The sequence below is a fragment of the Polypterus senegalus genome, chromosome 4 (genome assembly GCF_016835505.1).
Source record: "Polypterus senegalus isolate Bchr_013 chromosome 4, ASM1683550v1, whole genome shotgun sequence".
Lineage (NCBI taxonomy): Eukaryota > Metazoa > Chordata > Cladistia > Polypteriformes > Polypteridae > Polypterus > Polypterus senegalus.
Window position 1 is genome coordinate 133,014,838 of NC_053157.1, and position 11,696 is coordinate 133,026,533.

At 40.8% G+C, this 11,696-nt stretch overlaps 1 pseudogene; it reads left to right on the forward strand.

Annotated features, from left to right (window-relative positions):
* The first annotated feature begins 223 nt into the window (after window positions 1-223).
* LOC120528748 lies at window positions 224-4,136 on the forward strand (annotated as a pseudogene).
* The last annotated feature ends 7,560 nt before the right edge of the window (window positions 4,137-11,696 follow it).

Here is an 11,696-nt window from a genome sequence, read left to right on the forward strand (position 1 = left end):
ATACACATCAGCATTCCCAAAACTTTAAAGATCACATATGTTCCTATAATAGCACCTTAGCCTTTTCCTCGAAGTTGACAAGGTACCTGGACCTGGACCATATTGCTACAAAATAAATGGTCAAATCTATCACAAGACGTCAAGTTTACACCCAACAAATGGTCAGCAATGAAAATTTGCCCAAATTTATATACTTGACTCGGACGGTGCATTGCACCAACGAATGGGTATGTTGGAAAACTTTGGCTGTCTTCCTTCCCTAATGAATGATTTGGCCTCATTGCTACATGAAAGCAATCCGTATGTAGCAGCGTACAGAATGATGCGAGATTTCGAAAGCGAAGAAACTCAGTCAGCTGCAGTTGCCGGGAGAGTTCCTCAGGACGTTCACATGTGGATTCATCAAGATAAAAGAACTGATAAACGCCGATATAATGCACCTACAGCAAACGAAGTAGCGATTGTCTTCAAGACCCGTGATGGTGAACCACCATTCGAACGAGACATATGTGTTCATCCGAAAGATGGACACATGCATAACATTTCTATCCTCAGTCAACATGCTGATCCAATGACATACCCACTTTTATTCCCTTACGGGGATAGAGGATGGGTAAAGGACACTCCACTACAAGGTCATGGGAAACGTAAACACATAACTCACTTACAATACTTTTCATATAGACTTGCAACTCGAGATGATTTTCATCCAATACTAAGCGCCGGAAAGCTCTTTCAGCAATATTCCGTAGATCCGTATGTAAAAATCGAAGGAAATAGACTGCAGTACCATAGACAAAATCAGACACAATTATGAAGTGACCTATACTCAGGTGTAATGGACCACCTTAACAACCTCACAGCGAACGAGGGCGTAAAGCCTGGTACTATATGCATACTGCCATCGACTTTTCAAGGAAACCCCAGAGCAAATTTCCAGGATGCCATGGCTATGGTGCGGAAGTTTGGGAAACCAGATATCTTCCTGACGTTCACGTGCAATTCTAGATGGACAGAGATACAGCATAATCTCAAGAATGGCGAACAGGCACATGATCGGCCAGACCTAGTAGCCAGAGTATTTCAGCTAAAATTGAAAGAGTTAATGCGAGACTTATTGGTAAACAAAGTACTTAGATGTGCAGTAGCCCATGTATATGGCATTGAATTTCAGAAACGTGGTTTACCACATTGTTATTTACTCCTCATCCTTGCTAATGACGACAAGCCAAAAACCGCTGATGTCATAGATAACATCGTTTGTGCTGAAACTCCTGACCCACATTCCAATCCCAGGTTATACCAAATAGTAAAAAACAACATGGTCCATGGCCCATGTGGGATAGACTTCAATATGGAAAGCCCATGCATGAATGAGAAGCATGAATGCACTAAAGGATAACCAAAGGATTTCTCAGTTGCAACTCGCGACAATGTCAGTGGATATCCAATTTACCGACGACGTCAAGATGGCACAAATATGAATGTTGGTAATTACCAAATAGACAACCGATGGATTGTTCCATATAATAAGTACTTATTGTTGAAATACAATGCACATATTAATGTTGAAATATGCTCCACTATAAAGAGTGTACCTCTTCAAATATGTGTATAAGGGCCACGATCATGCTACATTAATGTTTAAGAACACAAATGATTATTGTTGGGACGAACCATCGATGTTCATTGACAGCAGGTATATTAGTGCTCCAGAAGCGATATGGAGAATCAGAGAACACAAAATGCACGACCAATCGCATTCAATCATTCGTCTCACAGTTCACCTACCTAATCAGCAACGTGTGGTATTCGAACAAGGAAAGGTTGCATGTGCTAGAGCAAGTGCCAGAAATACAACACTAACAGCGTGGTTTCAGTTAAACAAAACTATTCCTGCTGCACGTGATTATCTTTACCAAGACATACCAAGTCATTATGTATTTAACTCCAAATCGACAACGTGGACTCCAAGACAAAAAGGACATGCAACTATCATCGCTGTCAGCCCTTATGATACGGAAAGGTATTGCATTAGACTCTTTCTACTCCATGTATGAGGGGCAGGATCATTTGACGCCATTAGATCCGTTAACTCTGTTCTCTGTAGCACCTTCAAAGAAGCAGCGCAAAAGCGCTACCTCCTTCGAGATGACACGGAGTGGCAACGATGTTTGCAAGAGGCGACTCTTTTGTAAATGCCACACCAATTGAAACAATTATTTGCCATCATTTGTGCATTATGCAACCCGACAGACCCACCAAAACTGTGGGATTTGCACAAGGAAGCAATGTTTGAAGATTTCATGCGAAGTTATGACCAGGAAGACAGTGAAAATAGAGCAATTAATCAAATTGAACAAGTGCTACGATTACACAATAAAAGTTGCGTAGACATGGGACTTCCACAACCCTCAGCAGTTCAACAGCAAGTTACAATTAATCTAGAAGAAGAAATGCGTATAGGTAACGACCTGTACAGCCAGTTAAATGAACAACAACGCAATGTCTTTCATCACATTAAGTTCGCAGTTGACAATGTAGAAGCCACTCAGCGATGTTTCTTCTTAGATGGACCTGGAGGAAGTGGAAAATCCTTTACATATAACGCCCTAACTCACACGTTCCGCGCCGAAGGTGTCAAATACAAATCTGTCGCATTGACTGGAATAGCAGCTGAACTATTACCTGATGGTAGAACTGTTCACTCCACATTTGGAGCTCCATTGAAGCTCACGGAAGATTCCACGTTAAGTGTTACAGCCACTTCTTATAAAGGAAAAGAGCTGATAGATACCCAAGTCATAATATGGGACGAATGCACCATGGCTTCTACGCATCTCCTCCATTTAGTTGATAGATTGTTGCGAGACCTCATGAACAACACAGACTTTCCCTTTGGTGGCAAAGTTTAGGTGGCCACTTCTGCCAAACACTACCCGTTCTCAAACGAGGTGACAGGACTTCTATCATAAGCGTGTGTCTGAAAACAAGCCCACAATGGAAGCATTTCAAAACATTACGGCTACACACAAACATGCGTGCAGATGTTTCTCAGGAAGAATTCACAAATTGGACACTCCAGCTTGGCCATGGGTCCCTACTAAATACAGACAAATCTTGGTGATGACATCGTTCACATCCCTACTGAATGTATTGTTGATGGAGATCTCATTGATGCAGTCTTTGGTACAAGCATTCAGCTTCACCAAGTCGAAGCTATAAGCCAAAGAGCAATACTTGCTCCTAAAAATAAGGACACTATGATTTTGAATGATCTAATTATTCAGAGATTAGAAGGTGCACAGAAAAAATATCTCAGTGTTGATGAGATTAAGGTTACACATGATGGGGATGACATAAACTATCTTGTAGAATTCCTACACTCATTATGTCCATCAGGTTTACCACCACATTCACTAAGTCTGAAGGTAGGTGCACCAGTGATGCTACTACGAAACCTAGATAAGAAAAAATGCCTATGCAATGGCACTAGACTCATTATAAACAAAATGCATTACTACTTACTTGAAGCAAACATAATCACTGGTAAACACTCTGGTAAACACGTCTTCATCTCCAGGATAGGTCTCGATACTATGGATGACTCTGACCTGCCTTTTGACATGCACAGAAGGCAACTCCCACTCCAACTGGCATACGCTATTACAATAAATAAAGTGCAGGGTCAAACGCTAGATCTTGTAGGTATATTTCTACCGGAGCCTGTCTTCACACATGGCCAGCTCTATGTCGCCTTCTCCAGAGGAAAAGGTTTTCCAAAAGTGAAAGTAAAAATATTGGCTTCCAAAAGTCAAGGGAAATTACTACAAGATACTAATAAATACTTCACACAGAATGTTGTTTACCAAGAAGTACTCGACTCTGTCCACTCGAATGCCACGGGATTTTGTGACTCCACAGACATTACTATGTGCAATGAAGGTGATGGACACGATGACACAGTGCTGCATGTCACTGACGAAGTTAATGAAGACCACTCAAATGACCTACATCGCTTTGCTCTTCAGAATGAACTACCACTACATGCCCCCTTAACAAGAACAGGACGTCCTCAATGGTATCATCCTCCTCTTCCTTACAACCTTTTACACAACGTATACGATTCTCATTAGTCTGCGTCCCACACTTCGTGAATCATGGGTTTTGTTTTGAAATTTTGTTTCCCATGCAAAAATCAAATGTGGTGCGATGAAGGACCCAGTTCACGACTGGCAGCCATGTTTAAACAGGGAGTCCTTCAACTGTGGTCATCCAGGCGTGAGACGTCCTTCTTCTTTATGCTGCCTCCTCAGCACACCACAGCGTAGAAGAGGGCACTCACCACAACCGTCTGATAGAACATCTGCAGCATTATTGCAGATGTTGAAGGACGCCAACCTTCTAAGAATGTATAGTCGGCTCTGACCTTTCTTATACAGAGCATCAGTATTGGCAGTCCAGTCCAGTTTGACAATAAGCTGCACTCCCAGGTATTTATAGGTCTGTACCCTCTGCACACAGTCTCCTCTGATGATCACAGGGTCCATGAGGGGCCTGGGCTTCCTAAAATCCAGTGCATTTAATCCACCACCAGTTCCTTGGTCTTGCTGGTGTTCAGGTGTAAGTGGTTTGCATCACACCATTTAACAAAGTCTTTGATTAGCTTCCTGTACTCCTCCTCCTGCCCACTCCTGATGCAGCCCACAATATCAGTGTCATCAGCGAACTTTTGCACGTGGCAGGACGTGGCAGGATCGTATTGGAAGTCTGATGTATATAGGCTGAACAGGACCGGAGAAATTACAGTCCCCTGCGGCGCTCCTGTGTTGCTGACCACAATGTCAGACCTGCAGTTCCCGAGGCACACATACTGAGGTCTGTCTGTAAGATAGTCGATGATCCATGCCACCATGTGTGAGTCTACTCCCATCTCAGTCAGCTTGTCCCTAAGGAGCAGAGGTTGGATGTACCATATATATGATGGCATCCTCTGCTCCCACTTTATCCTGGTATGCAAACTGCAGAGGGTCAAGGGCGTGGTGGACCTCAGGTGGTAAAGCAGCAGCCGCTCCATGGTCTTCATCACATGTGATGTCAGAGCGACAGGCCGGAAGTCATTCAGCTCACTAGGACGTGATACCTTTGGGACTGGGGTGATACAAGATGTTTTCCAAAGTCTCAGGACTCTCCCCTGTTCCAGGTCCAGGTTGAAGATGCGCTGTAGAAGATTCCCCAGTTCCAACACACAGGCCTTCAGCAGTCGTGGCGATACACCATCTGGACCCGCTGCTTTGCTGGCACGAAGTCTCCTCAGCTCTCTGCTCACCTGTGCTGCTGTAATTATGGGTGGGGATGTCTCACCTATGCTGGTATCAGCAGAAGGATGGTTGGAGGATGAAGTACTCCGAGGTGAGAGTGGGTTATGGTGGTCAAACCTGTTAAAGAAGTTGTTCAATTGGTTTGCTCTCTCCACTTCTCTCTCGATGGTGGCACCCCGCTTCAAGTTGCAGCCAGTGATGATCTTCATCCCATCCCCCTTCATGCTGTTATTCTACAATTTCTGCTCCAGTTTCTGCTGTACTGCTCCTATGACGCCCTGAGCTGGACTAGGAGTTCATTCTGCATGCATTTCAGCTCATAATGATCACTGCCTTTAAAAGCCCTTTTCTTCTGGTTCTAAAGGTCCTTGATGTCACTTGTAATCCATGGCTTGTTGTTAGCATAGCAGTGTACTGTTCTTACTGGAACTACAATGTCCATACAGAAGCTGATGTAATCAGTTGTGCAGTCAACAGCCTCTTCAATATTCTCATTATGTGACCCCTGCAGGATATCCCAGTCTGTAGTTCCAAAGCAGTCTCTCAGAGCCTGCTCTGCCTCAGGGGACCACTTCCTGAATGATCATGTGGTTGTAGGTAGCGCCTTCACTCTTGGTTTGTAGTGAGGCTGAAGCAGAACCAGGTTATGATCTGCTTTCCCAAGCGCAGGCAGCGGGGTGGTGCTGTATGCATCTTTAACGTTTGCATACAGTAGGTCAATAGTCCTATTTTCCCGGGTGTTACAGTCCACATACTGGGAGAAGGCAGGTAATGTTTTGTCCAGCGTCACATGGTTAAAATCTCCAGCGATTAGCACAAGCGCCTCAGAGTGCTGCGTTTGTAACTTAGCAACTGTGGAATGGATGATGTCACTCACTATCTCCGCGTTTGCTCGAGGGGGAATGTAAACAATAACAACAATCACGTGTCCAAACTCTCTTGGCAAGTAATAGGGACGTAGACTTACGGCCAACAGTTCGATGTCCCTGCAGCAATTGGAGATTTTAACGTTTATATGTCCAGAGTTGCACCACCTTGTATTCACATAGAGAGCGAGTCCTCCTCCTTTCCGCTTCTCACAGGTATTTGTGTCTCTGTCCACTCTAACTGTTCTAAACCCGGGTAGCTCTACATTAGCATCTGGGATGGTAGTTGTTAGCCACGTTTCACTAAAACACAGCAAGCTGCATTCTCTGTACTGTAGGTTCAGCACAGCCAGTTCGTCGATCTTATTTGGTAGTGAGTTCACATTTCCAAGGATCACAGAAAGCACCGATGGTTTATAACTCCATTTTGTTGCAAGCTGCTTGGCTTTTATCTTATCTTTTATCTTTGCCCCAACTCGGCTGCCCCGATATCGTCTTCTTACCTCGTCAGGTAAATAGGGAACCACACCGGCGTGGGCATTTCTGAGGTTACAGATGTAGAAGGGAAGTGGGGAGGAAGTGTTGAAGTACCTGTTTACAGAGTGGTAAGTGTAAGGGATTGTAGACATTTTATTAAGGTCTACATAATAAAGAATTTAAAAGGGGAAAATAGGGTCGCCATAGCACCTGACATGATAAAACAGCTGTGCCTGCTATTTTGAAATCACAGAATTGGTGAGTAACTAGTACAAGATATACTGGATTAAGAATTTAAGATTTATATTGATGTATACTAAAATTAAGTATTATCTGGTATTAAGTATTATCTATTAAAACTTCAACAGCTGGAAAAATGTAGCAGATTATATTATCTGAAGCTACTGGAATTTTTTTCACACCTAACTTAGATGGCCTAAGCTCCAAACTGTACTGCACTAAAATGACCATACCATGTTTTCTTATCCTTCCAAAGAAAATAAAGAAAGCTCGATCATTAATCATTTAAAAATTCTAGAAAGTGACTTCATCCATGAGGATATAAAAAGAGAGAGACAGAGAGAGAAGCAAAAAAATGAAAAAAGAAATAGCATAAAGTAGCTAAACCAAGGCCTATTCACATCAACATGGCCCTCCACCAATACCAGCACAAGACTTATTATTAGAGAATTATTCAGAGGGCCCACCACCCACCTACAAAATGAAACTCCATGAACCGCAAACCAATCTAAAATCACACAACTGTAAATGATTGCAGTAGGAATTATGCAAGTTCAATACACTTTTAAAGTGAACTTTCAATAACCAGGAAATGACAGGCTTTCATTGAGAGATTTAAGGGTCTAATTGCATATACTGTAAATCAAAAAGTACTGATCACCCAAAAACAAAATGAAACCAAAACTTATAGTTTAAAAGAAAATTAGTTTTGTGTTTAATTTGAACAAAAATACATTACTGATTGCATTACTGTCTTTTATACAGAAAGTCTTATTTCACCACAGATCAGACCACATGACTAGGAAAGGAGGTCATTGCTGCAGACAATATGGAAGTCCCAAAACAACCAACCCACAAAATGACAGTGCCCCAGAAATAATGCAAAAAATCTCCACAAACATAACAATTAAAATAAACCTAATATGTCCAAAAATTACCCAAAATTGATATACAGTATGTATACCAAAGATGGGTGTAGCAGTGATGGGGTACAATTGCTGCTTTATACATGACACCCTAGGGCTGATTCGTTATGCAGTAGCGCAGGGACCAAATGGAATACTCAAGTGGAGAAAGAAGATGAGTAACACAATTTTCCCAAAATATTTTGAGTGTCAATAACATTAACACAGCATGGAACGAAAGAAGAAAAATCCAAAGCTGTTAACAGCAACTGAGTACCAGAATGATAAATATAAACTGGCAAGTTCAAAAAGTCTTTAATAAAATCTTTCATCTAAGAGTTAGGTAACAAGCCATAAAGAACAAAAACTGCCACAGTCTGAGAGGTTAAATAGCCATCTAGGAAAAAAAAGATGAAAGTAGCCACTACTAAGAGAATGAGGCAGTAGCCTGAAAATTATTGATGGGCTTGTTTTGATGCATCATAGATCACATTCCTAGATGTGTAAGGGACATTAAGACTAGCTGGATAGAAAGCAAAAAGGCTGCATGTCAGCTTCACAAACTCTTTCCATTGCTTGCATTATTGCTTTCTTGCTTTGGCTTATTGTTTAGTTTAAATGGACAAATGGATATATTTGCTGGCTATCAAAAAATAAATTATGAACGATCCACTCTTCTTGAATACTTCTAACAATCAGTGTAGTTAGAAGCCTCATTATGAGGTCTCCTGCGTGAAGAATTCCAATTGGGAGAGAAATTCCCTGGATGAGGAATATAAATGGCCAAAACTTCTTCCAAAATGCCTTGTTTTACTGCTTGCAATGCATACATTTTTTTTTTATTCCGGTCCTCCAGGCAAACATGGATGCAACCTAGCATTGCAGTGCAGTTTTCCAGTTGCTATGTCAGGCTACTTTGACAATGCAAACTCCTCTTTGATTTCATTCGTGTCTTGTTAAATTGCACCAGCCTTCTCCAGAAAGCTAACCTAAGCTAAGCTATTCCATGATGATATCTGCTCAGACCTATACTTTTTAACTATTGTCATGTATGTGTGTCTGAGGGTCACCTTCTATGCTCATCTAAGGTAAACGCTACCACTGCGGGATACCGAGAGGTATGATCACTAACTCTTGTATCTCTCATATCACCCACAGCTCAGAGAAGTCCTTCACTGAGGGCAACTTCGAGTCTAAGAGCTATAAAAGCAAGCTGCTCCTGAAATGTAATGTCTTATTCAGAAGATAAGTGCACCGCCTTATGGATCTCCATACATTTTAAATGCAATATCTCTTTTCTAGTAATCTTTGCGTAGCTCTAAACACAGTTGTTTATTGGTTAGTAAACTATCCTACCTTTAATATTTGCTCACTTTTTTCATTAGGCAGACCATGTAAATTATCAATTGAATATTTAGGGCCAAAACCACATCTTTCACTGATCCCTGTTCCCTTTTAGACTCTAAAGTATGTTTTTCATGTACCGCTGATCAACTTAATTTTACTTAAAATGTGAATTCTAACAAAACCAATCCTAAGTGTGCCCTTTAATTCCATACCCAATCTGCTCAAGTTTTATTCACAGTTTTATAAAAAAAGTTTTATGACTTACTTGTGCACAGATTTTTAGATTGTAAATGAACAGTTGGGTAAACCTATTTACCAAATAATGTTACTTCATTCATTGTTTAACACTAGAACTACCATGCATTTTTTAGGAATTATCACTGCTGAAGTTACACCAACTGACAACTTTATCCACTTGTTCTCGCTAATGGCCCATCAGCTCAGCATCCCAATGGTACCCATTTACTGCCCTGCTGCCATAAATCACAGACAGCCATACACACTTTAAGTGTACATAGAAATATAGACAAATTTATGGCACATACATTTTTGTTTGATTATATTTTCAACTAAAAGTTACTGTTTACTGTTTATTAAAACTCTGTATATGACCATTTTGAAGCTTACGATACTGCTCAAGAAAAAAACAGTTGCATGTATTTCAAAATAACACTGCTTGTTATAAGTGTAGCACTGGTGACCCCTTTTTTTTAGTAGCACTCTCAGTGATCAGTTTAATCCAAAAGTTTGAAATCCTCTTCTAACTGTGCAAAATTTGAGTCATCAAACTATCCTCTCCAGAATACTGTTTTTGATGAGTATGACTGCAGGTATTTGATGACCAGTTTTGCTGCTAATTAATTACCTTTTTCTTTAATTTTAATTGACTTGTTTTTAAGATTTGTTCCCCTGAATTTCTTCATCGTTTCTCTGAATTGCTTCATTTCTTTTCTTAAATGGCACCCAAACAGAAATGAAACATGAAGTGAGTGAGCCTACAGAAGACCAACTAAGTCAGGGCATCACATTCCAACCAATTTCACTCTAACCTGTTGTTTAATTAGGCGCCAATTCTTGTTGTTATTTAAACCTGTTCTTTAATTCCATGTCTTGTTGCTGCTTTCATTGTGCAATGCATACATTTTCAAAATTATTGATTTTCTTTTTTCTAAGAAAACTGTTAAAATATTTTGTGGACTTAAGCAGATCAGCATTCCTGAGATCTTCACCTTTCCTTATTTTCCGACACTGTATTATGGACACAGTTTGCTGATCATGTTTTGGCTCACTTTATATCACATTATTGTTTGACTGCTAATTAAGGGAAAAGAAACAATTGAGGGTTCTGAGTCTTCAAGAACAAGTCAATTAAAATTAATTCAAAAGAAGTTGCTTAGCAGCAGGGGCCTCATGTATAAACGGTGCGTACGCACAGAAATGTTGCATAAGAACTTTTCCACGTTCAAATCGCGATGTATAAAACCTACACTTGGCGTAAAGCCACGCACTTTTCCACGGTACCTCATACCTTGTCGTACGCAAGTTCTCCGGTCGGTTTTGCAGACTGGCGGCACCCAGCGTCAAAGCAGTGCTACTGTTCTTGTGTGGTTATTTTCCTGACGCGGCTTTATAAATATACTGAAACTAACCACATATTGTTTATTAGTGTAATGCATCTGATTGTAATTAACTTGTAACAATATAATGGTCCAGGGAATAGCCATAGTATACCAAATACCATAACTGCTTTAGCGTTGTTACTCTAACTGCACCTTCTTCTTTCCGCTGCTCCCGTTAAGAGTTGCCACAGCGGATCATCTTTTTCCATATTACTCTCACTGCGCCACTCGGAGTATTTATATCACTGTATCTGAGTGTGAATCACAGCAGCAGCCGATCGGAAAGAGAATTATCGGTATATAGTTTCAAGAACATGCTGTCTCAGCCACGGCAAAACGTTTTAAAGCTTTTCCTGTAAAACTTCATTTAAATAATCTATATTTTTCACTGGGACTGGCGTGAAGGATAGAATAATTAAACATGTACTACGAAGATATTTTAATGTTCCTTAAACATTTTGAAGAATTGGCGCTCTAAGCTTACAGATGGATTAACGTTTATTACAGAGCTGATTGTGTGCCGATCCACCGTGCATAAGATAACATATTGACATTGGACTTTGTCTATTGGACATAGAGCCGCCCATGAGTACTGCTGCAATAAATAATTTCATCAAAGGTCGCACACAATCACTGCGCCGTGAAACCCATGTTTAATAACGTGCTTTAACTATCATCATGAAAATGATATCACGTATACATCTCAGTATTTTAGTTATTCAGAGAGCTGTAATATCATGAACGTGGAAAAGTTCTTACGGAACATTTCTGTGTGTACGCACCGTTTATACATGAGGCCCCTGGTGATGGTCTGGAACCCTGTCAAAGATTGTTCCTGCCTTGCATCCAATGATTGCTGGTATAGACAGTAGCTGCCACAACTCTGCCCTGGATATGCAGGTAATGAATATGGATAGATGG